Consider the following 26659-nt stretch of genomic DNA (forward strand, 5'->3'; position numbering starts at 1 on the left):
CGCTTCTAATGTAAAATGATGGGGGACAAAATCCACAGTCCTTGTTCTGTGCAAAAATACATTTCAAAGCTTATCGTCTGTAGTTCATTTGAGGCTTCAGCAGTCAAAGTTAATCACATCAAGTAGCATCCTCCAAAGTTTTAGTTTGTGTTTCTACCATTCTCTCTTTGTGCTTCTCGGAGCAGTGGTTCCTTGCTGAGCTTTGATGGAGGGGAATGAATTTATTTATTTATATATATATAAAAAAGATTTTAGTGTTAGAAGATACTCACTGGATTTGTTCATCTCTGTCTGCCGAAGCCTCATATCGGCTTCAGATACAGTTTGGAACGGACAGATCAAGGACGGTCTTTGTCCCAACTCTTAGCATAATCTGTGACAGTAAACAAGCACTTATTCAACACTCATTCACACATAGCACCTCCCTTTGCTGTTCAACCGCCCTAAAAGTCAAGTTACTGGCGACTTTGCTTTGAGATTCTGATGACATGACTGCATCACCTACTGTCATTCCTGCAGACTCATGCTGCGAATCCCCTGTTCCACCACTTTGCGAAGGTGTTTTCTCAGAGTCAGATCTGAAGAGTGCAGTTCATTCAACTCATTATCACATCCGTGAAGCCTGTTTCAGACAACCTTTGCTGTCTAATCATTAGAGGATGGGTGAACTGGGGCCATAGAAAAAACCACATGTCTCATCTGAGTTGTCTGAGTTACTGTAATCTATCAGCTCTAACCAGCATGGCCATTCTCCTCTGACCTAAATTCTCAAGACTGTGTGAAAATCCCAGAGGATCAGTAGTTTCAGAAAAACTCAAACTAGCCTGTCTGGCATTAACAGTCATCCACGGTTAAAGTCACTGACATCACATATTTCCCAATTTATGGCATTTTATGTGAGAGTTACCTGAAGCTCCTGACATGAATATATGCACTGTCACATGATTGCTGAGTGGAACCACCTTATATTTTAAGACAGACTTGTGAATCCTTAAACATAAAAGAAAACATGTTGACTTCCTCAAATAATGTGTGATCTATGATATTGCAACCTTATAGTGAAGTTATTTTAATTAACCTTTCCCTCAACAACATGCAGCACATTCAACTCACCCTTAATCATAACACAAAATCATATAGAAAAGGCAGCTTGCACTTTGAGTTTCACCTCAGCTGGTAGAGCTGATAGAAAACTAAGGGCCTTAAAACCACAGATTTTTGAATATATATATAAAGTTGTGAAGGTTGCTTGGTGCCAGGTGAGGTAAGTGTGGGCACAGCTGCTGATGCAAAGAGGAAATCGTCTGTCGGCTAGACAGTCTTATTTTGATTTGGCCTTCTCAGTTCCAACAAAAGCTACAGTACCACATCTTCAGAAACTTGTTGTTCCTGAATTGGGAAAATAATGGTTATGTTTGTACTCATGGTCTTGCAAACTTTTGGGCTGCTAACTTACATAATGGGAAAAGCCTTTGTAGAGGAGGTAGATATGCCAAACTGAATGACAAATTGGAAAGTTCACAGTTGTGGTGTTGACATTAAGCGACCATAATGTGATTTGTTTTTAGCCTTACATTAGATTTTAAGGTAACACTTTGACGCCTATCTCTATAACGCATTATAACCATACCCATAATGAGTTATTACTATCATTATAAGCACTCATAAATTATCACAAGGCTTTAGCATAACACATCATAGAGCATTTTATAATGGCTTATAAGGTCAAGTATTACAGAGATATAATGCTCTATAATGTGTTGTGCTTATTGTTATAAAGCCTTGTGATAATTTATGAGTGTTTATAATGATAGTTATACAAGTTTATAAGCCAATTATAACACCTTAGAACTATATTTATAATGCATTATCGATGTGGGCATTGTCAATGAGTTACTAACAGTTATAATGTATTATAATAGGCTACCTGACCTTATAAGTCATGATAAATGCAGTGTGTTATGATTATTGATATAAAGCATTATGATCATTTATGAGTGTTTATAACTATAGTTATACAGTGCTATAACTGCATTATAACTCATAAGTATGGTTATAATGCGTTATAGAGATAGGCATCAAATAAAGTGTTTTAACATCTGGAAACTGTAAGTTACAAGAACAGCACAATAGCGGTTTTTACTTGTGAAGTTTGTATTGCTCAACAAAATGTATACTATGAACCAAAAAATCAATTTGGCTTTTTTGTCAAGCGTCTCAAGGTGATGCTAACGTCAGGATCAGATAGCTCATCCATCTTAACTGATTCTTTTTCTTCATCTCATTTTATCTTTGCCCTTGTGCTGCTGATCTCCCTAGAAAAGACACAACAGAAAGAAAAGTCAAACTCTGACTAAAGGCCACTGAACAGCAGGTTACCTCTCTCCTCGCCAAACACATTGTCAGCTAATTGCTGCTGACATTTTGCCCATGTTGTTTTAAATCAAAACTATTTTGATGCACCAGCTTTCTTTTGTTCCGTCACAAAAGGAGGACACGGTTCAGAAATGCCATCCTCTCTGCCATCCGCTGGGCGTCCTGATAGTCGACAAATTCGTCTAATTACCACACAGTCGGCTTTGACGGTAGGTACTCAAAAGTTTCCTGAATACATAGCAAATATTTCTGATCGTCTTGCACAAGGAGTAAAGTCAACATCCACAGATCCAGCTGCCACCAGGTAAAAAGACTCTTAACTGTCAGGAGAAATCCCAAAGATTCAAATAAGATACAGCTTCAGCAAAAAAGAGAGAGACAGATATAGGAGCCTGAGCACTTTGATCTCTCCACTTTTGATTTATATTCTTTACAGCTCTAATAATAGAACAGGAATCTGCTGCACATTTATTGAGAGACAATAAGCGGCATTGATTCTGAGCAGCTGTGACTCTTGTAAGTAAAGCTGCCAGAAATTATCGATTCCAAGTTGTTTCTATCTTTCAGATCTTTGGCTTCAGTTGAAGTGCTTGTAAGACACACAGAGGCTGCCTCTTAGTATATGATCAAGCGTCTCTGCATCATAAAAATATTCTAACACCTCTGTCAGTGACTAATTCTCAGCCGCTTCGCATTGATGTGGCAGCTCTTTGATGATGGACAGCTGCCATCAGAGGACACCGGTGCTGATAAAAAATGATCATTCGTTCCGAACACGTCTGAACGCAGCTGCCTATTGACTGAGACAAACCACATGGCTGATGGATTTTGTGTGTTTTATTTGGGTTTCAATGACCCAGACAAAGGGTTGCTCTGGTGAGTGATTGATCACGGCGCATAGAGGGCTACACCCCTGTTTCTGTTTCCTAAATGCAACAGGAGTCGATTGATGGCTGTGAAGTGGATTCCTATGCCTTTCGGTGGCTCTCAGATTTGTTTTCTTTGATTGCATCTTGCACGTTCCTTATTCTGGATGGCCGGCAGAATGCGAAAAACACATAAACAGGGAGTATACCTGATCCCTGCTGCTATTCTGAGGCTCAGCGACCCTGAATAAACAGAAGCAGAACTGCTCACAGTGGGACTCTAAGGTCTGGGAAATGGGAAAAAAGCACTGATAAAACACTACAGGGACACAAGTCTCTCTCTCTTTACAAATAAACTTGGTTAGGAGAAAAACCTTGTTAGCTTCTGGCAGGTTCTTACATTTAGCTAATATTCTCTGTAAATGACATCACCACGACCACTAGATGTCACACTATACCGACAGCATCTCAAACCACAACAAACACTTTGTCTGACACTTCCTTCCAGCATCTATTCTAATCTATAGTTACAACCATTAGCCAACAACACTAGCAGCACTGCTGTGATATGCTACGTGGTAAAGCTACCAGTTACAGAGCTAGTGATAGCACCTTTTGCTGAGCAAATTAAATAGTAGCCTACATACTGTAAACTAACACTGCTAACGTCATGCCCACTGTAGCCAGTCATTATGTAGACATAAAAAAATATTATGTACCCTAGTCATCAAGTTACTTTCACATCCAGAAAAGCCAGTTCCAAATCAAGCTTGACCCATTTATCTGGGCGCACAAACAGGAGCCTCATGGTTATATTTTCGGAACTTTTTGGATGTGTTGATGGGTCAACACATGGATGTGGGCTCGTCACCTCCATTGCCAGTTTACCTGTGCGCTGTCCTTGTTCTTTGTCTGAGGCTGTTAAAGACAAAGCTGTAGCCTAGTTTCTTCAAAAATGTCATGTTCACTTGAATGCTATACCTCAAGTTAACAAGTCCCTGTGTTAATAATGTGGGGAGGGACAAAAGTTTAACAGGAAAGCCTCACACATAGTAACATGCACTGTATGTGTGCAACAACACACATGGAAGGGGTGTATGGTATACACTACAGGTGTGACTTTGTTCTCCACTCAGGATGCTATCGCTCCATGCACTCTTCACTTCATTAGCAGGGCACTTGCAACTGTGTTTCTCCTTCTACTTGATTTAGGTTTCATAAAAGGACTTCATCAGATGAGTGAGGTGAATACAGTATGTTTACATAAAAAAGCTCTTTGCTGCTACTGTATGGTTTAAAATGAAATTTACAAAACCTTTCATCCGTTTTTCTGATTCAATGTAATTTACATGTAAACTCTAACTTTCTGTCCAAGTCAATAGACTGCTGTCACTAAGATGTCACATTCGGTTCAACAAAAGTTAAGAGCCATAACTTTGGATGTCACCTGTCCCTGACGTCCCTCATTTCAGTTTTTGTTGTCTAATTTAAGGCCCTGAGAAGGAATTATTGATTGGAATGTCCCGTGGCATATTTTGTCCGACAGAGATGAGAATATTTAATTTGATCATATTCTGCTCCAAGCTAAACTGTGGAGTGTTTCATTTTCACACAGTCTGATGTGGCCACATGCACAGAATATTATGTGACGCATTTATGAGTTTTTAACTCTTATCAATCAAGCAGCTTCCCAAATACTGAGCAGGAAAAAAACAAGAGGGAGAAAATTACATCTATGTTTTTTCAACTACTTTTGTCAAATGAAATTGGTCTCCATATACAAATGCAGTAGGCTAGAGAGAGAGAGAGAAGAAAAACCTTCATATACTATATCAGATTATGTACAAAATGTCCTGATTTCTAAAGAATAAAGACACAGGAAGTAAACACATACTGTAGTATATTAGCCCAATGTCAGTACATCTCTCTGAAAGGCAAAAGAAAAAAATGGGACTATAAGAATGTAAAGTGCTTAATATGTCACATAACACAGCTCCCATATTGATTAACTGTCATCAGAAATATAATACTGGTGAGACTCAGGCAGTGATTTAATACAATCACACTCCACACACCAGGATATTGATGGTATAAACCCAGTGGAGCAGTGAAACACATAAACACACTAAACAATAATCACACTATTGAGAGCACTTGCTATAGTAGTATTGACTATAAAGAGAACTTCCCTCAAAAATTACTTGAAGTGACACATACAGTAGATGCAGCCCCATAACTTTTTACCAGCGCTGTGGGTACACCTGTTTCGAACTTGCAGGTAAATGATGGGAGTGACTGTCACATCAATGTGCCTGAAAGCAGCTGGGCTCAACACCCCTCAGGGTTTGTCAGAGCTTCCATCACCTTCCTCTCAGACAACCTGTGTTTGTGGTTTCTTCAGCCTTTAGCTCCTAAACATCCCCAAATGTCCTCACACTGTTGACTTCCACGTCACTTTCCTGCGGTGGTGTTTCTAAATAAGTTTAAGCTTGCCAGAAAATACTTCATTTAAATATTTGTAATGCTTTGCCATGGCCTGAAAAGACATTCATGCAGCCATTAATTAGGTTTAGAGAAAGGAAAACCCCAAAACAGGCTTTGGCAGCACTAAGTGCAAGTGTACCTCATCTTTTTTTTGCCCAAACTCAACTAGGTTTGGTTTTGTAACTGGCAAATTGCTGGTCATGCTGCAAGTTAAAGAGACAGAGCAAAGTGATTTCTAAACTGGATGCTGATCAGGCCCCAGTCAGACACAAACAAGTAGGTGCTCCTCATCTTCTTTGGTGCCATTTATTCTCTGGTCTTATTTTTTGGGTAGTTTCAATTTGACCAGTGATGCTGTTTGGACATCTTGGATAATTGGTGGTTTTTCTCTGGTTGTTGTTCATGTATGTTTTCCGACTTCCCGAAAATACTGTTTTTTAAAAATATATTTTTTTATTATTTTTTAATAATTTTCCTCAATTTTATCTAGTTTTGGAGCAAATTAGAATTTCATTACGGAAAGCTGGCTGTGCGCCAACAATCATCTCGCAGTGCACTTACCAGCAGGCTGTCTGCTCCTTGATTTTTTTTTACTTAGCATAGTAAAAGCCTCCTGGTGTTTACCTCAACTTAACAGAGGAGTCTGCATAGGCCTAATAACAGATATCAAGCAGGAAACAGCATTAACCTGTGGCCGTGATAGTGTGGGTGCTGTAGTATAGTAACCACGAGAGTGTGTGTGTGTTTAAAAGACATAAAAACAGAGGAGTGAGCATCTCGTCTGTAATGACTGAGGTGACTGATATGGGCAGAATAGCTATCTGCCTGTATTCACACATTAATTTTTAAAATACCTGATACCGGCTCCCCTCCAGCGTGCTCCTCCTTTGCACAGTAATTCTTGATTTTCCTGCAGGAGCCTTGCAGTTCATCAGACATCTGAGCATACGAGAGTTGTCAGTGCAGGAGGAAGCAGCTCTTCTCTCACACAGCCTCCCCGCTGTGAAAACAAAAGTGAGATATCGGCATCTGTTTGAGAAAGTGTTTGTTAAGAAGCAAATTCATATGTTAGTGTATATCGCAACAGCACAGAAGGGGTAACACGGATTGCACTGCAAATCCCCAGCACTCAGCACAGGCTGTGGAATATTTTATATATTTATTACTGTGATGTCTGAGATGTTCTTTTCTTTTTTTCCCTGAGGCATGTCACCAGCAGTCCCCCACTGAGCATGCAGATGTTATTCAAGATGTTTCACCTCTTCACAAACGAAACAGGTGGCAAACCTGAAGTGAGTGCTCTAACAAGTGTTTAGAGCATCAGACACTTCTAAAAGGGGCTGAGCTGGAGAATGAAATACAACGTCATGAATTTAATTCTACTCAACAAAACTGCAAAAAAAAAAAAAAAGGCCAAACAATTTCACGTAAGAAGGAACAGAGATTATTTGGCATTACTCTCACGAACACCAGTGTATAAATGTGGGTGCCACATGGATCGGCGGAGCACTAAACCATATCCATAATTGAAGCGTGAGGGAGAATTTTTAGAGCGCTCTAAATTTCTGACGTATCCATAATTTATATTTAAATCCTTCTTGGTCCCTATTACATATTCAGATCTCATTTACTGTCATCCGTTCAGACTTGCCGCCTTTATCCTCCAGGAATCTAGTCTCAATTACTGTTCTTACAGGGATTTGGGAGAGGATTTGAAAGGGAAAGTGCTTGGTAGTGACCATGGAAACACGCCGCAGAAACAATCTGTGTTCCTGCACAGAGAGGGAAATAATTAGATTGTATATGACACTGCTTTTTGGTGTCTTTTTTCCACTCCCACTGGCTTTGGGATCTCCCCACGTTCACCCTGTCTGTGTTATTATAGCTTGGTTCAGCTTGAACCACATGCTGCACAGAACCCAGACAGGACTGTATCCACGGGAAGCTTTAGGGTGGGTGCATAAATATTTCATTCAAACAAATTGATTGTTGCAAATTCTGATGGAGGTGTTCAATTTTCTGCCTCGTTTGTCTTTTCACAGAGGGCTAACTTCTGTATCCATACCATTCCTGCTCTGCTGAGGGGAAAACTCCACACACACACAATCAGAAACACACACACACAGAGCCAGTGTCTGTCAGAGGAGATAGTGTAGCCATCATATAGAAGAATGAAAAAAAAAAAAAACAGAGGGGGAAAAAAGCTTCAATCATTCATCACCACTCCCTGCACCACTGTCATGAGGATGGAGATTCAGAATACAAAGAACAGAGTTCAGGGATGCTAAAACTGCAGAAAGAGAAGTGGATGTTTTAGGGTGATTTGTCATACTTTTTGCATGGTAGACAGAGCTGTAAAGTGCTACGGTTCAGCTCTGGAAAAGCTGTTTGCAGGACCACGAGATCAGAAGTGTCAGATTTTATCTCCACTTGTATGTTTTTTGTTTTGTTTTGTTTTGTTTTTCTGTTCTCAAAAAGGACTAGTTCTTTTGTTTTCTGGGCCATAACAATAATGGATGCCACAAGCGATACAAAAAACAACAAAACACAACCAACAAAGGCTGAATGAGAAACAGAGGAAACAAAAAGAAAGGACATGTCAAATGTGTTTTTTCCATCAAGTTCATTGGGATTAAAAATTTAAAATGAACTAGATTCTCATCCATTATGAAAAACAATAACAAGCTAGCTTATTAGATCGGCTAATCTGCTACAAAACAGGGCCATGTCACTGTATATGTTCGATGATTTTTCTCTTAAATTTCCAGCAAAAAACAAGCAGCTTTGAAAAATATATACAGTCCCAGATTGTTTAGGACATTGCACAGTTTTTTTTTTCTTCATAACACGCGCTCACTGTGAAGCAATTTTTCATTTAAATGTCTTTTTGTTGCTGTTGATTTGTTGTGGGAATAAGAGTCATAAGAGTTTTTTTTGTTTTTTGTTCCTCTCCCATCTGTCGCTTGTTAGCTGACGTCAGGCACAACAGTGGTATAAATGAATTATTCAGAGTAAGATAATGTTATACAATAGATTTAATCTATTGAATAACTCAAAAGGGAACACACACAAGTTTTTCTTTATTGTCTTCCCACTTCCCAAGTTGGGATGCAGGCTGTATCTGTCTCTGGACTCTCCTGAGGAGGAGACCAGTAGATCAGTAAACCAATCAATCAACCAATCATTGCACCTCTCGAAACTATTGAAGCACCTCAGGCTGAGTCCATCTGAATAAGCATTAGCGATGTGGTGAAGCTACAGTAAAGCCAACAGCAAAGCCACTGAAATAACAGTTCTCATTTGTGCCTCTCGTGTACTTGTTTAGTCTGAGGATCAAGAGACAACATGGCCGTTGCACAAACAAAAGCAAAACTACACAAAAAGCACAAAGAGTGAGCCTACATTTTTGTGCATGAGAGTAACTTTTGTGAAGAATAAAGGAAAGGGGGCTTTATCTCGGCCACACACACACACACACACACACACACACACACACACACACACACACACACACACACACACACACACACACACACACACACACACACACACACACACACACACACACACACACACACACACACACACACACACACACACACACACACACACACACACACGTAACATAAAGCAACATCAGCGTTGACATTGCCTTTCAAGGATATCAGAAGCAAGGGAGATGCGTAATCCCTCACCTCAAAGGCATTCTGCCAATTTGATTTCATAAACACAGAATAAACTGGGGACTGATGGCAAGGTTGTGTGTGTGTGTGCGTGTGTGTGTGTTGTATAACCACCAATGCTCTCAACTTAGTGGAAGCCTGCAGGGACGTTCTACAAGAAGGAGATATGAGAGCCGAGCACACACTGTACACCTCAGTATGCAGAGGTGAACTCGAGGAGATTTATCAGCGGACGGCTGCTGGGATTTACCCTATACGTGCTGTGAAACAAAGTTTGCGCTTTATCGCTGCATTTGAGTTTTGCCGTTAATTAATTCTTAATTACTTTATTTGTCTTTAATTCTCCTCCTGTTGGTGATTTTGTGCACTGACACAGCTCTATATGTGGGACTGACTGATCGACCCTGCATCCAGCTATTAGCTCACCAACTGAATGAGATTAGTGGTACATTACAGAACTGCCTGGTTACTCTACGAGTAAACACACAGTTGTTGTTTCTTTTATCATTTTGGGAAACTGCACACCAGTGAAGTGCAAACTATTGAAGTTACACGACCCTCAAACTGCGTGCACTTGATGCCCTAATGCACAAACTGAAATACAGTTCTCTATTCCCTATCTTAGTCAAGCTGAACACATCCTATTTGAGGAAGATGACGACTAAGAGGCTCCAGATGATGGAGCTGACACATCCGCAGAGTGAAGGCTGTGATGTTCCCGCACTGAAGCTTGAATTTTTGCCACACTATCAGTGTAAGGCTTGCTTTTGAAGTGAGTTGAAAGAACTTAAATCCAATGATGACTGGCTGCACTTCCTCGTCTGTGACTAAACTGAGTGTGAGTGTGGGTACACAGCAAACCTAATGAGGATGCTAATATTTCACTTTTCCACCAAAACAGCCTTCAGATGATTTATGTTTTCATCATGCTTAAAGAATTAGAATGTTATTTAATGTGAAAATGGTTTATATAAACTACAGAAAATGTAATTTAAAATACAGAAATTAATAATCTATTTTAACAAGCTTCTCTCATTCACCACCTCATTAATCCAATATGTCACACAATGCTCTGTCAAAAAGTAAATAAAAAAGAAGTTATTTACACCACAATGACATTTTTAAACATGTGATGTATCTGCATTAATCAGCTGTCTGACCTCAAACACAGGAATCTGTGCAGGACGGACAAATGGACACATTAAAGGTCCCATCTTACATTAAGAGAGATTCCCATGACCTGTGTGATTATAAAGTAGGTCTAGTATAGGTTCTGTACTAATATCGTACTAATACTAAAGTATCAAAGCGTCAGTCTACAAGGAAATACAGTCTGTATTCAGAAACTGCGTCTTACAATGAGCTGCCAAGGCATCTGTAACTTTGTGATGCCACAACAACACAGTCACAAACTTCCGCCATTATTTTAAGTTTTGAACAGAAATCTGAAAAGCCAATCAGGAGTGGGACTCAGAGCCTTCTCTCTTCTGATTGGTTAACTCTGTTCTTACAGGAGCTCCAGCAAGACTCGTGTAAAATTACATTGATATGATTTGACACATGACACATACATCTTCTCATGAACCAACACCAATTAAAAAGCAGGAAGCCGTAATTGCTCAAACAATGTCCACCTTCCACCTGTTGGTTTATTGTTGAGTTACAGTTAAAATGAGACCAAAAGAGCAGCAACATCACTGTGTCCTGGGGAGACAAATGTTAATTACGCACTTAATAGGCTTCTAATGAGGAAATGAAGAGCCCTGCTCTTAATGAAATCACCTCATCTTGCTGCTCAGCACACATTTCTATATTATTATTTATTTTGAGTTCATTTCTTTTTATTTTATTTTCGCACATTCATAGCAGATTTGAAAGAAGTAGATAAAAACACACCATGTTCTCCTACCTCCTTTTCCCGTGACCTTTTATCTTTGTAAAAAGAGTTGTTCATGCTCACACAAATATCATCTCGACCGTCCTTGACTGTAGGAAGGCCAAACACAGAGTGTTTCATATTTAAACATGCTGGTTTCAGCAAACAAAGCTTGGCTTCAGGGGTATCAGCAAGGAGGTGTGAGCCTTAGAAAATGACTTATTGCCAAGAAAATAATTTATAAAAATGTAATATCCTTTTAGAGAGAGTACTATCATTCAAATAGCTTTTGATAATCAGACAATACTTTTTACACCTAATTAACCCAACTCAACATTTCATTTCCAATTTTTGCAGTCGAATAATATGCTCAAATTGAAGTTGTCAGTCTTCACATCTACCTCGCATGCGATTTGTAATTCCACGTCCAAAGCAATGATTGGATCTGTTGAGATCCAAATATTTAGACGACTTAGACATCAGTGTTTCAGTCCCTCAAATATTTAATTTTCCCAGAGAACATTTCTCGTGGGTTTGGGTAAATGACACACTGCTATATATTGCAGAGTGAAAAGGATGAGAAAAGGAGGGCAAGGGAGCAAAGACGGGGGTTTTGGAAGGCAGGAGTGCAGCAGCAGAACCACAGACAGCTGAGAGTCAGTGGTGCTAATGTGGGGTCTGAGAGTGTAACCTCACTCTCAGTGCGCTCTGATTAAAGAATGATTTATAGGCCTGTTGGAGAGCCCTCTCAGCAATCCGTCTCTTCAATGAGATTTTTTTCCCTTTCAAGGGGTTTGGTAAATCAAGCCATCTTGGAGAGGATCTCGGATGGACAATGTCAATGTGTTACTGAGAGGAGGCCATTAACTGTTATAATCATGAAAGCACGGCGGGGGGTGTAACGCCCGCCAATGTAATAATGCCCACAAACGTAATAAACCACAAACGTAATAAAAATATGCAGCTTTTAATGTAATAATCCTGCAAACGTAATACATTTCCCACAAACGTAATAGCCGCTGCCTACTACAAACGTAATACGCGATTTCCCACAAATGTAATAACTATTACGTTTGCGGAGATTTATTACGTTTGTGGGGAAGTGAAAATCTTCAATTTTCAATGTAATAAAATGTAATAACGCAATGACTAATGGTCGTTGTGTTGGTTGTTGTTGTTTATATCTACTAATAGCCTACTGACTGTGCGAAATACAGCTGCTGACTCTCCACTCCACGATCACGGAAAGCCCACCCCACCTTGCCCACCCCGCAAGCAGCTCTCTCTCTCTCTCGCCGCTGTCTGCGGGAAAATTGAATTGAATTAATAAACCTTTAGATGCCTATTTAGACTGATAAGTGTTGTGTTTACCTTTAAAAAAAAAATCAGGCCATCTCCCTCTGTCAATCACAATCTGTGTCCTCTGTCAGTATCAGCCCTGTCAATAAACAGGGGGGAAAACCCTCCGACCTAATGTTAAACTAACTTATCATTTGAATGTACACTAGGGTGTGCGCTATACGCTCTCCACCTGGCTCAGCTCTGTTGTCCCCCATTTTAGCCCCCCAAAAATCACAAGCACTTTCATAATGTGATGCATGTGTGTTACTTTGTTATTTCTGTATGACAGACCGTTGCCAACACACCGCTATGGACGCGATCTGGTCAGAGGAGCACAGAAAAGAGAAAATATGCAGGATATTTACCTTATGTTTCATGTTTTAATTGTAATGACAAATGACTTGGAGCTTGTTACAGGGAGAGTGGATGCTCCTGGCTAAAAACCAAACCTGCTGATCAGAGGCTCGGACCCGGTGTCATTCAACTCTCGTCTCGGAGTCCGCGGCTCAAACGCGCGCCGTAAACTGTAATCTCTTGTTTGACATATGATGTTTTAAAACACAAAGTCTCGGCATCCGAAGGAGGCGATACGTGAACGGGGAGCAGACCGTGGTGGTTTTCAATCACACACTCCGACCCCGCTTGTTGCATCTTTATAATATATAATCCAGGGGAAAAAAAGACTTTCAAACATGGACCAAAACGGCTCCATAATACGCACAAAAATCCAAAAGAAACGAAAATTAACAAAAAAATTAACTAAACTGCATGAAGTGGTTGTTGTATGCCTGACAGAGGCATGCGTAAAACTATCCAGGCTATCTATTTAAAACACACACCATACTTGCAAACTGCACCACTGTAGGGGGGTCTTAGTCATTATTATTATTATTATTATGATTATTATTATAGTCAATTACGATGAAGAGCCAGTCGCTCGAAACGTTGTCTTTATTATATATTTATTTATATAATATTGTTCTACTTCGGGAGAAGACAGTGTTGAGTTCTCTTTCTGCCTCATAACTATGTACAGTGCCATGGATTTATCGTGGAAGAGTGAACTGCTGATATTTTGTCTTAGTAGTGCTGAATATGACCAAGCCGCTGTCCGCTGTCTCAGTGCTGAAATATGAATGAATGACAGCGTGTCACTGCCCGAGAGAGAGAGAGAGAGAGAGACCATCTGACCATCAACTAGAGGTGGAAAAAGGTCGGCATAAGAAAGAGTGGAAGCCCAGAGAACTAAGAACATGTAAACACTGTTCTTCAGGAGAAACAGAAACTGAGGCCCATTTTCTCCTCTCCTGCCCTCTGTACCAAAGTGAGAGAGAGGTGTTCATACAAAAGATAACTGCAGCAGATCCATCATACCAAGGGAAAACAGGTGACGATCTGTTAAAAGTATTTCTGGGAGAAGATCCACAATTTGCTAAATTAGCTGCACAATATGTAACATTCTGCCACGATACTAGAAAAGTACACGAATGCTGATCAGAACCATTATTGATGTCATTTAATATTGTTGTTGCTTTTTATTATCATTTGTTACTATCAGAACCATTATTGATGTCACTTAATATTGTTATCATTTTTTTTAATTTTTTTTTTTTTATTATCATTTGTTACTCTCATCACTTAAGAACAATATGTGTATGTTTTAGTATATAACAACTTGCAACAGTCTAATGATGCCCAAGCACACACATGCATGCTCTCACACACGCATAGGGTAAATCATTTTATGTATATTTTTTATTTATTTGTATATTGTTGTATATATTCATGAGTTGTACTGTGTCATTGATTACTAATGCTTTGGCAACATAGTTCTTTTAACTGTCATGCCAATAAAGCGAATTTGAATTGAATTGAATTGAATTGAATTGAATTGAATTGAGAGAGAGAGAGAGAGAGAGAGAGAGAGAGAGAGAGAGAGAGAGAGAGAGAGAGAGAGAGATGCCTCTTTCTTTTGCTTCTTTTGCTTTTGCTTGTGTACATTTTTGTCCTCCGGCTTATGACACGCGCTGTCCTCTGCAGATGCTTCTATAATAAACATTTGCTTAGGATTGATTGTGATAGGTACACGGTTGGGAGGAATAGAGAGAGAGAGAGAGCTGCTTGCGGGGTGGGCAGGGTGGGGTGGGCTTTCCGTGATCGTGGAGTGGAGAGTCAGCAGCTGGATTTCGCACAGTCAGTAGGCTATTAGTAGATATAAAAAAAAACAACCAACACAACGACCATTAGTCATTGCGTTATTACATTTTATTACATTGAAAATTGAAGATTTTCACTTCCCCACAAACGTAACAAATCTCCGCAGACGTAATAGTTATTACATTTGTGGGAAATCGCGTATTACGTTTGTAGTAGGCAGCGGCTATTACGTTTGTGGAAAATGTATTACGTTTGCAGGATTATTACATTAAAAGCTGCATATTTTTATTACGTTTGTGGGCATTATTACATTGGCGGGCGTTACAGGGGGGTTCAGGTGCATACAGACACTTATTTGCCACATACAGTGTTGGTCTTGATTCCTTCAGTGGAAGATATCAATCTATGGAGACATTTACACATCTCTTAGACTCTCGGCTTTACCGTTCATTTGCATGTGAAGATTTGAGATGTGTTTGATAAATGAATGTGTAGGAATATACAGTAATGTCTTTCTCCCTCCTCAATAGTCATGTTTTTTGTTGTTGTTGTTGTTGTTGTTGAGTTCATGCAGCCCTGATTGTTCAGGTCGGCCTGCAACACAAAGCTTGTGATTGGATTTGTATGAAAGTGTAAACTGTGACAACATTTGAAGCAACATTTTGTCTATTGAGTCCTAAAAGACCTGTCCTTTGATGCACAACATGGGTCTAAAGTGACCCGAGTGAGTTTTTTTGTGCTATATCTTTGCGAAAAATTTATTTCATCATTTAGTATTCCAGGAATTCCTCAGTCAACTTGTTTTTCATCATAATACATCCTCATTTTATTTTTTACTTTTTGAATAAAAACACATTTTGTATCACTACCACCCCTCTAATGCACAACATCTAAAATGACCCACATTCATTTCCAGTGTGATTTCATGCTGAGTGATAGTTTCTTTGCTGTAACTTTTGAAATCTATCCATTTTAAGATTGAATGTTCCAAGTATTATTTAATATCTTGTTTTTTTATTAGTGGGATCATTATTTCCACCAGGCTGCTCCTGTCTTTGAAACCTTCTATAGAGTTCTCAACCCGGTCAGACCCAACATGGTCCTTCTAAAGGTGCATTCACACCGGACCTTTTATTTTTGTCGCTGGCGACAAGTTTACATATTAAAACATGACAGTTTACAGTCATACAAACCAAAGTTGTTATTTTTTTCCCCTATGTGGAGATGAATTTCTGTCACAAATTTCAGTCCAGGTAAATTCATGCAAAACCGCTGATGCGCATTACCGTTGGGGGCAGTTTTTCGGCAAACATGCAGTCTCTGCATTTGCCTTGAAAACAACTCTCTCTCGTAACGTTCCATTATTATCTCATAGCGTGGTAAATGTGCAGGTCACAACTTGACCACGAGAGCGTCTTGGAGTTGTTGGATTGTGTATTTGATGAGTTTGATGAGGGAAACCAAGAAATCCCATGAGCTTCCGTAGTGTAGCTCTGAGCAGCTCGTGGCTTTGCTCCACCATTCTAAAAATAGCTTGCACCAAGAATTAAAGGTAACGAACCTACTGCTAAAACTATAGGGATTATGCCAATGGGCCAATTTGACAAAATGTTGAACTATCCCTTTAAGTAAGATCTAGGTCTTTTAAGTGTTTTGTAGAAAGTAGCCTGGAATTAAGACAACAGCCAAAGAAGAGGTGCATTTCACTGGTGTAAAGACTTCTGCAGCACAAAGGTGTCACTTCTGATAGGAAGTCACTGCAGAGTGTCCTGACATGCCCATCAGTCATTGACAAATCATCTGCAGACTCAATCCTTCCTATCAGATGGCGTCATGATGCCATTTGTCCAGAGCGTACTGCCTGATACTGTGGCCTGAATCACAAGTGCAACAACAAGTCCAACACTGAGTAGCTCATGATTTTCCGTATTTCCTCTCAAAGAGTACAGTAGGCTACATCTGAACTGGATCAGACTAAGAAATTCCAGGTAGCCTTCCCATAATGCCGCATTCAAGTTTTGTAGTCTGTGATCGTGACCTTTTTATTAACTGAAGCACACAGCTGCTCCCTGTGATGTTTCCCAATTATCTCTTCCTGTTTACCCAATTACATTAATTAGAATGCACTGTATTTACATAACCCAGAACAATAAGCTATTGAGCTAAACCTATTATAAAGCTTCTGTGAAAATAATTACTTCACCTACTGATGCCATTGTTATAATGTTGCCAGATTCAGGGGGGAAAAAGCTGTCACAGGCAGAGCTTCATGTTTACAAAGGGAAAAAAGAAGATTTTAGGTTTAGAGTTGTTGATTGTAGATAAAAACTCATAATTAAAACACCTGGAATGTAAAAGTGATGGACATAGTTGAATCTTTTCCTTACTCGATTACAATTGAAAGTCTTTGAAAACTTGAAATGAAAATGTACCTTTAGAGAAGAGTAGGCTACTAACAAGAGTGTTTACTGTATATAGAAAAGCATTGCATTTTACTCTTGTGGCAAGGTTGATGTGGAGATGGTCTATATGTACTGTATAGTAGAGTGGTTTGCAACTAAGATGCCTTCCACACTGGTTACAATATCAATATATAGGTTTTTTTTTAATATAAATGATGAACAGGGTGGGAAAAACAGGCAAACACATACTTACACCTGGTGATATTCACCTGGTGATATTATCCGACCCCCCCCCACTATATAGGTTTTATGGTTATTTGGTTACTCAGTGACATCAGTCTGTTTGTATGACCCATTATGCCCCATTATTATAAACATGAGAGCTCAGTAACGCCCGGATGGAATTTATTCAACTGACACCAAAAATCAATTGGACTCAAGGATGAAGTGATTTAGATTTTGGCCGTCAAAGGTGAAAGGTCAAGGTCACCGTGACCTCACAAATCATGATTTTGTCCTTGTGAATATAAAATCTCAGGAACTCCTCAAGGGGATCCCTCCACATTTGGCACAAATGTCAATTTAGAATTCAACGATAACCTGATAACATTTTGGTGACCAGAGGTCAAAGGTGACAGTGTGACAGCTCAAAACACATTTTAGTCATAAATCAAGACTTCACAATGACAACATTTCACACAAATGATATATATGATATGATTTATATCATCCTTGATAAACAGATGCTATCTGAAGCTTGTCTGAACAGTGGAGTCAAACAACCTTGAGGTGGTCATTCTAGTTGAATGAACATTTTTATTCCGAAAAGTACTGAATGTAGAGCTATGTAATAAACATAATATGCAACAATTACTGAACTGTTGCCGAAATGTACTTAGATACACAGTAAGTTAAGATATAATGGAAAAAGTGCTACAAATTGAAGCACAAATTATATATTATGTACTTTCCACCACTCAGTACTTATTTTCTCCAAGAATAATTCTTCATGTTGAATAATCAGGTATGTGTCCTTCAAAATTATTCATTTACTAGTAATTCCATTGCATTACAAATATCACAAAAGCCTTTTACATCAGTGGCATCAATGCTTAACTTTGTCCTTCAATAATAAGAAACTCTGTTTTCTTCCAGAATGACAATTTCTTTGATCCAGTCAATAACAATATAAACAACAACCAGCACAGTCACCGCGATCTGTTCTGCAGTGGGCTTCACTTTATATTTTCAGATTTGCCCTTTAACAATGTAGCCCACGTAGAAAGCTAACCTGCCTGAATAACAGTGATTAAACCCAGCAGACAGCTTGCTCATCATTATGGCACAAGGAGAGGGCAGTCAGAGAATACTTGAAGGTGCTTAACAGTCACAGAACACAATATTTTTCTCTGCTGATTAGCTAACACCGGGCAGAAGAGCATGGCTGACGATTATTCTTGAAGATGACAGTGGCAACATGTTGGGGCCGCGCCGCCTCTGTGAATGTCAGACTAAGCACAGTGATTTGATGTTTTTAGCATTGTTCCCCTGTTGCATATTCCTACTGAAGTCCATTCAAGTTTCTGCTGAAAAACACGGCGTCCTTAAACTGTGGCCTTGGTTAAGACACAAAGGCATCACTATGTATGCTTGGGGAAATATATAAATATAAAAATACAGCACTCATATCACAGTATTGTGCGTGTTTGTGTAACCAGGTAGTCCATCTTGCATGTGTATGACAGGCCTGCAAACATTATGTCCTGAATATGTAATAGTTTTTTTTTTCTGAACATATGTGTGTAGCCTTCTTGCATCTAAACTGTCGTCCTGTCTTGCTGAAAAAAAAGAAGTGCCAATTATAATATTAAAGCTGTCTCTTACCAGTGACCTTTTTGCATTTGCTCTGTCTGCTATTACACTCAATCAAAAAAGGTCAGTGGTGGACGTGGGTCCCATGCAAAACATTTTTTTTTCATATCGTGTTGCCCGTTTGTAAAATTGGATTGCATCACTCCACTGCACAAACATATGGAATATTATCCATTTGACTTTGCATCAGATGTGGTTCACACCGATTTCACTTGAACAACAACATTTGCTTTGAGGTTACAGGTTTTCTTTTTTCTTTTTTTTATTTGCTTAGATGCATAGAAAAGTTTCAAAAAGTTCACACTTATTACATTGCACTCTTTCTGCACTCATGTGACTCTCAAACCCATTAATCATGCTGTTCTTATTTTTTCACCTTTAAAAACTTATCAGCTCTCCCATTCCCATAGCGCTGATTAACGTAATGTAGAGAGTCCCACTGAGACTGAACACGCTCCAGAGGATTGAACCTGCTTTGCATAGTCATGAGTATTTGAGAAGGGAGCCCCTTGGTGGGCAAACTCTGAATTTCTCCCTGAATCATCCTGTCACATACATTTGACCATCACGCCTCACATACTCTTTTATATTTGAACTGTCATAGTTTACAAACACATTTATATCACATTTACTGCTGTTACAGTATTCCCAGGAAAAAGATAGAGATAGAATAGAGATGTTCTCATCTCACAACACTTAACACTTTCTGATTCCTTTGATGCAGACATCATAACCAAAAGTGCATCATGTTTGTTTTATATGTGGTTTGGATTCAGTACATTTCATCAATAATTGAACACTTTTTATTTATTGATTTAATTATTTTTTGAAGTAATAATTGTAAATGACAAAAATTCAAATCATGTGTTACCATGGAAGCAGAAACTGGTCCATTCAAACATCCTTTGGACCCTGCAGGGATTATTTACTGGACAAATTGCCAGACCTCGACCATTTTTTTTTCTAAATCATAATAATCTTTTTTTTAAATCCAATTTTAGGGCACAGTGTGTGTATTTCCTAATTTAAAACAATATCAATTGCAGCAGGAAGTGGACAGTGATTTCATTTTAATTGTTTTCTTTCTCTTTTTCAGGGAATTTTCTAGACACTGTTTTTTTTATTTGCAGCATGGGTTTACAAATATGATGGCCAAATTTCAGGATCTCACACCACCAAATGAACACACCACATGTCACTTGCAACTTCCCAAATGGGTCCTCAATTTCCACTCTACACCACCCCATAAGGGAACTGTCTGTCAGCCTGTGCTATGAACAATGTCAACCCATGTCATTTCACAATGCCATTAGTAGAAATGTATGTATCAATATCATCTCATTTAAACATGGAGACATGAGCTATTAGCTATAACAATGCAGTTAAGTAAAAATCACCAACTCATCCAAACATGCCCGGCAACTGAACAGTGTGATGAGCCACACTTGATTTTTCTGATTCACGTTTCATCAAATGAGCGCCATAGCTCATGTGCCGGGTGTAAAATAAGTTTGGGGGAAGGCATGATACTGTAGCTCACTGATTAATACTATTTCCTCCCACAGAGAGTCTGGATTTGATTCGCGGCCCAGACATTGTACTTATTTTGTATTCAGCTCAATATTGGCAGCCAGCACTGTAAAGAGCGACTGAATGAATATTCCACCACTACTGAAAGAACTCTCATCTGTGAACATTTGGGCTCGACCCCTCGCAGCTATGTTATATTTCTCTCTTTTGAGAATACATTTTGTTGGTGAGTAGAGCTCTCTGTTAGCGGGGCACTCACTTACTGCGCAGAAAGAGACTGTTAAATTTTCATTCATCATTTCCTGTGGGTGGAGGACTGTCCACTGCCAAACGCAGACTTTCATTTGAATAAAGCTGGTGAATATATTGGTCTCAGCAGGGGAAAAGACATTCATGTGTACTACAAGGCCTTTTTATCAATTATTCCACTTAAGCAAGTACATGTTTGAAAACTAAATCTGATAGTTGAAGTAGAGAGTATTTTGGTTATAATTAGGCCTCATTACGCACATTATTTCTAATAATTCAGTGAGAAATGGAAAACAGATGTGATAATACACAAAATTAGCTCTTGAGAGGCCGCTGAATCAAGGATTTGTCATTTATCTGACTTGTAAGGAAAGAATTGCACATGTTTGATCAGCTCTCTGTGGAGAAGTGACACACAAACAGAGCAGATCAACGTACAAACACATTTTTCATCATGTTTTTGAACACTAAAAACTTTTTAAATGTGTTTATGGCTTCAAAATTATACCAAAAATGGGTTTAAACAATATTTTTCTCAATCATTTTGCGCAATGAACCTATTACAGTGTATATGTACACATACACAGTACACACTGACCCACACGGTTGCCTTTTTTGCATAGATTTTATAGAATATACTCTTGTGATGTATTCCTATAAGTTCTTCCACACTGACATGTCCCGAGCTCCCACATGACCTCAGAGCAAACAATAATTGTCATTAAATTAAATAGTAATCCTTGATCTGATAAACTACACACGTTGAGCCATTCACTGTTTCCACTCTGCTATTGCTGCCTGTGTTTATTAAAATATCCATAAAAAAACATGTATTTAAATTTTGGCAAGCAGGCGATTATTATGTAAATATTCTAAATCGTCTGGCAGAGAAAATGCCACAAAACCTTGGCAACTTGCATTTTTAATTATATTAAAAAACAACAACAACAATATATTTTTCACATATTAATGGAAGGAGATTTCTATAAACAGAGTGAGACCCAGTGTTGAAAAGGTTAGTGAGAGTGATGGGCAGGAAGTAGGAGCTCAGTTGTCCTTGTGTTGATTTCAGTGACCTCTGCAGGGGTTCATTCACATCTGATCGATTCACCGATCAGAGTGAGCCGAGCTCGAAATAACCCCTGCAACCACATCCCACTCCCCCTCACATTCCTTCATACAGATGCCAATATAAATAAATACTCACCAAGACCTGGGCCAGACATCAGCATATTAGATTGCTGCCGCGCCGCTGTATACACGTAGCACGCCATAACTTTGTGAGACCCTCGCACGTACACGACCAGCAGGAGTACATATACTATCTAATGTTCTGCAAACTAATTAACATATAGTCCATAAAAGATGGAGCATGCTCAAGCTGAATACATGATGAGATAATAAAAGAGTATTGCTGAAATGCTCTGCTCTGATGTATTGTGTTCAGTGCGCATTAAGGACAAAGCACTGATGTTACTGCAGCAAACTGTCTGATCTTGTACATTTTTCTGCACACGCAGTATCATTGCATCACTTTTCTTATATGCGAGTGCGTGTCTTAGAGATAATTAATTGGTGATAATTATGTCACAGTAACATTTACTCCAGATAGGCTGGATAGAGCTCGTGATCTTGCTCAGTAGCACTTCGGCGGGACAGATAGATACTTCAGCTCGATCACATTGACACGTCTCTGCTGCCAAAAAGTCTTAGATCCTAATGACAAATTACAGCAGAGTAGACATTAACCATGCTTTGAGCCATTAGACATTTTAAATGATTGGATGCAAACTGGCTTAATGGAGTGTCTGATGGATTGTAATTAGCCACCATACAACACATTTTACGTAACATTGCGAACAGATACGATTGTAAGCATTGTAATGTGCAGCAGAGAAAGTTCATTCCATGTAAATACGGATGTGTGTGTGTGTATGCGTATGCGTGTACGTTGTGTATGGTCCTAATTTAGCATGTGCAAACTGTGTGCATGCCGGGCTTTTTCATCTGCTGTTGATGTAGATGTAGTGCCACCCATAGACAGGTCAATATATTACATCTTCATCTTCAGTCTGTGTGAGTGGAGATGGTAATCATGCACGCACACACACAGATACCACACTGAGGTATTAGCAGTACCTCCACATATAGATTTTTTTTTCATGCTGTGGACACAACACACAAGCGCCTGCAGTCACTTTGAGGTGTGCAGCAAAAAATAAAAAATAAAAAAAAAGCATCAGAATAATAAATCATGAGTATTTTACTCATGTAGACAGTGAGTGGCAGTGATGCATGTCGGTTTCATTGTCTTTTCTATGGAGGTAATATTTAGGCCTGGGGCAAGTATTTCACACAAATGAATGGGTACATAAATATTCATAACCATAGTGATTCAGTTGTAAAAACAAACTGTATCACAATGCAAAATAAATGAATAAAAATAAAATATTCTACCCTTCGATATTAGTGTGTGCAGCTGCATGATGTTGTTTTATGATGGGAATACTAATGGTTTAACTTAAGATGGAAAAAAAATAAGGAGATTAAACAAAAACAAATTACATGCATATAACTTCAAAATGCTGCTTTTTGATATCCAACAAACACAATTAATTAATTGTAAAAGTAATTTATGATTACTTTTATGTTGAATAATGAATCAAGTTATCGACTCATCATCTGAACATGTAATATGGCTTTGAAGGAAAAATCTTGCATCAATCAAATAATATATATTATTTTATACATATTTCAGCCCATTGGGATTGAACTGTAACAGGCTTACCATTAGGCACCCGTGGTGTAGTAAAAGACAAAAAAGAGAGAAAAAAAAGAATAAAATGGTTTCAGATTACAGCCAAGGCTTCAGCAATTTCCACTTCCTGCCATGCACACACGAGTCCCACAGCAGCAGCTCCAGTAAACATGTCCTGTGTAGTGTGAATACAGTGTCTGTTTACCATATATTGTGTTGGACAACATACTTAAACAAATGTCCACCAGGCAGCAGTGTCACAAAAAAAAACAACATACATATTTATGCTCAATTGTCCGCACTCTCTTCCATAGTGGCTGTGGATTGATCTGTTCCTGCAGTGATGGTTGGCTGGGTGGGTGGATGGGTGAGTGGGCAGGAGGTGGTGGGGATGTGTGTGTGTGTGTGTGTGTGTGTGTGTGTGTGTGTGTGTGGGGGGGGGGTTATCACTGTCAGCCTGCAGCCTGTTCTGTGGGTTCCACCACATTGGTTTTGCTTGATGGTAGATGTCAGTAAGAGCACAGAACAAAATAGTTTGGAATGAATGCTGGCAAATTGAATTCCTGCGTCATTTGTTGGATGCCACTGTAAATGGGTGTTTATTGACAACCACGGTCTGACGGTCCAACATGACCAACCCTCAGCATCAGAGATCGATAGCATTAACTGAGACGCCTGCGTGCTACGGGGGAAAACAAAACAAAACAACAAAAATTGGATAAAAAGCACCGAATATGAGATGATAAGTGTGTGCGTGTGTGTTGTTAAATATGTTTTTGAGTTACAGCCTGATTCTCCGTATGGACCCGAAGTGGCTCTGTCATCATGTTTAATAAGTCCTCTCATTTCACCTATTTGTCTTTGTCATCTCAACGACATTGTCCATCGATCAATAACCACGCAGCAAAGTAGTCAACATGAATAATGTGCTAAATTAGGATCTTTAGCAGATATTGATTATGAATTTGCCCCTGCCCTTGAACCCACTCGCAGCACTTAAATGGTTTATATGCAAAAAGAGCTTTATGGCCCTTTATCACAGCCAGAGACACGTACAGTATAGGTCAAGCTCTGCAGCGCTCCATCTATTTTCCGTATTGCAGATTGCATGCATGTCTTCGCAGTGAGGCAACTTAAGCGCTGCCCTTTAAAAATGGAGAGGCGAATAAAGCATACAAAGCCGCAGTGATTATCTCCATCCCCTACCCCCGGTGGTGAATGTGGTACAGCGTGCCAAAGAGAAAGGCCTCATCAGTCCAGAACATTTTGTCGAGAACTGGCTTTGTGGCAATCACGGCATGGAGCTCAGGTCGAAATGTGGCCGGAGACATGCAGTCAGAAATGATGTCTCTGTCTCCCTGAGTAAACAAGCCGACGTACATTCATTAAAGAGCTCTCGACTGGACCTCAAATGCGTATTGACCAGCTGGGGACAAATGGGAACCATTTCCCTCTATGAATTGAAGCTATTTGTTACAGTTTAGGATTGATTCTTTGTCATGGCAGCCAGCAGTGTGTGGTCATGAAATAAGAAATTGCATTTTATATCTCAACTGAAATTGATTTAAGGAGGAGGGGAAAAAAATGAAAGAAGAAAATGGTTGTGTTTTGACAGAGCGAATGGCCTCATCAAGATGTGACCCAAAATGCATGGAGGTGTCTGTGTGTCAAGAACTGAGCCGGTGTTGACATTATCACTCAATGCATTTCAAAGAGTTTGTCATGTGTCAAGGACCTGCAGCTGCCTCTCGCTTATTTCTCCTCTTCTGCTACCCATTGTTTTCATCTCACTATTCAGAAGTATCTTAACTATTCCCACGCTTTGCATGTTTTTTTTTCAAAAAGGTTCAGTGACAGCAATTAAATTCTCAATTTTCACCTGTTATCAAAAGACACAACGAGCCATTCTACTAGTGTTTATACAAAACAACGTGAACAGGCCAATCAAAACTGCAAAGGATACACAGATTATTGAAAATGAGTAACAATCAGCACAAATGATGTGTCCATTTAAATAGGAGCTGAGAATGGATGAAAAGTCTTTGCAAACACACCATGTGTTAGTCTGGAATAAATAGCTGTAACACAGCAGGTTGTGGTTTCCTATCCATGGGCATTGTGTTAAGTTATACCACGACTTTGCTGGTGCTATATTGAGTGTTAAACTTCTCATTGCGTAGACAGATGGAAGCACTGTGGTAATATTTCACTACTTATTCATTCCCATGACTGAAATCTCATGACCGGAATCTACTGAATATGATTATGATTTAATAATAGGAATAAAGGTGTTGAAACCGTTTCCTAATGTGTACTATGCGCTGAATGTTCTTGAGATGCTTTGATGAAGTAACAATACACTGAGTTCAATTTCTGCTGAAAAAAGCACATTTCCGGGCGACACAGGCCTCAGTGTCAGATTAAAATAGTTCCATCATATCATAATATTCATCCATGAATGCATGACTGGAACCTCAGCCGCTGTAAATGCATAAATATGCATGGACCACTGTGTTTGATGTTTCCACGTACGCTGTGACCAAATAAAAAAAAAAATAAAAAAAACAGATGTTCCAAGCCCATTTGCCATTTAACCGGAACAGGCAAAACAGAAGGAGCCTAAATCCCAGTTAATTTCTAATAATAAAGGTGAGTGCATGTGTTGGGATGCAGTGAACACACTGTTTCTTTCCAAAAAAACACAACTTGTGCCCATCAGGGTCGGATGCTGATCCTCTGAAGAGGTGTTGCTGTGTTTCTGACAAGATGCCAAAAACCCAATACCTGCACAGCACAGGTCTAAATATAAACAACTTTTCTGGCACTGCACTTTTTTTTGTTTTCTTCTAAATTTATATTTGTTGTTAATGTGACTGAAACTCAGCATCGCTAAATTAAGAATCTCTAAAAATAAGCATTTGTTGTTGCATGACTACACTAGAGCTCAGCCAGAACACTGACTGTTCACACAGCAATGGTCATAAAACAGTCTAATACATTAGGTGAGGGAATCACTAAGATACATAGTTATCATCACAGTTAGATCACAATTTGATATTATTGCA

The sequence above is a fragment of the Trachurus trachurus genome, assembly GCF_905171665.1.
Source record: "Trachurus trachurus genome assembly, chromosome: 8".
Taxonomy (NCBI): Eukaryota; Metazoa; Chordata; class Actinopteri; order Carangiformes; family Carangidae; genus Trachurus; species Trachurus trachurus.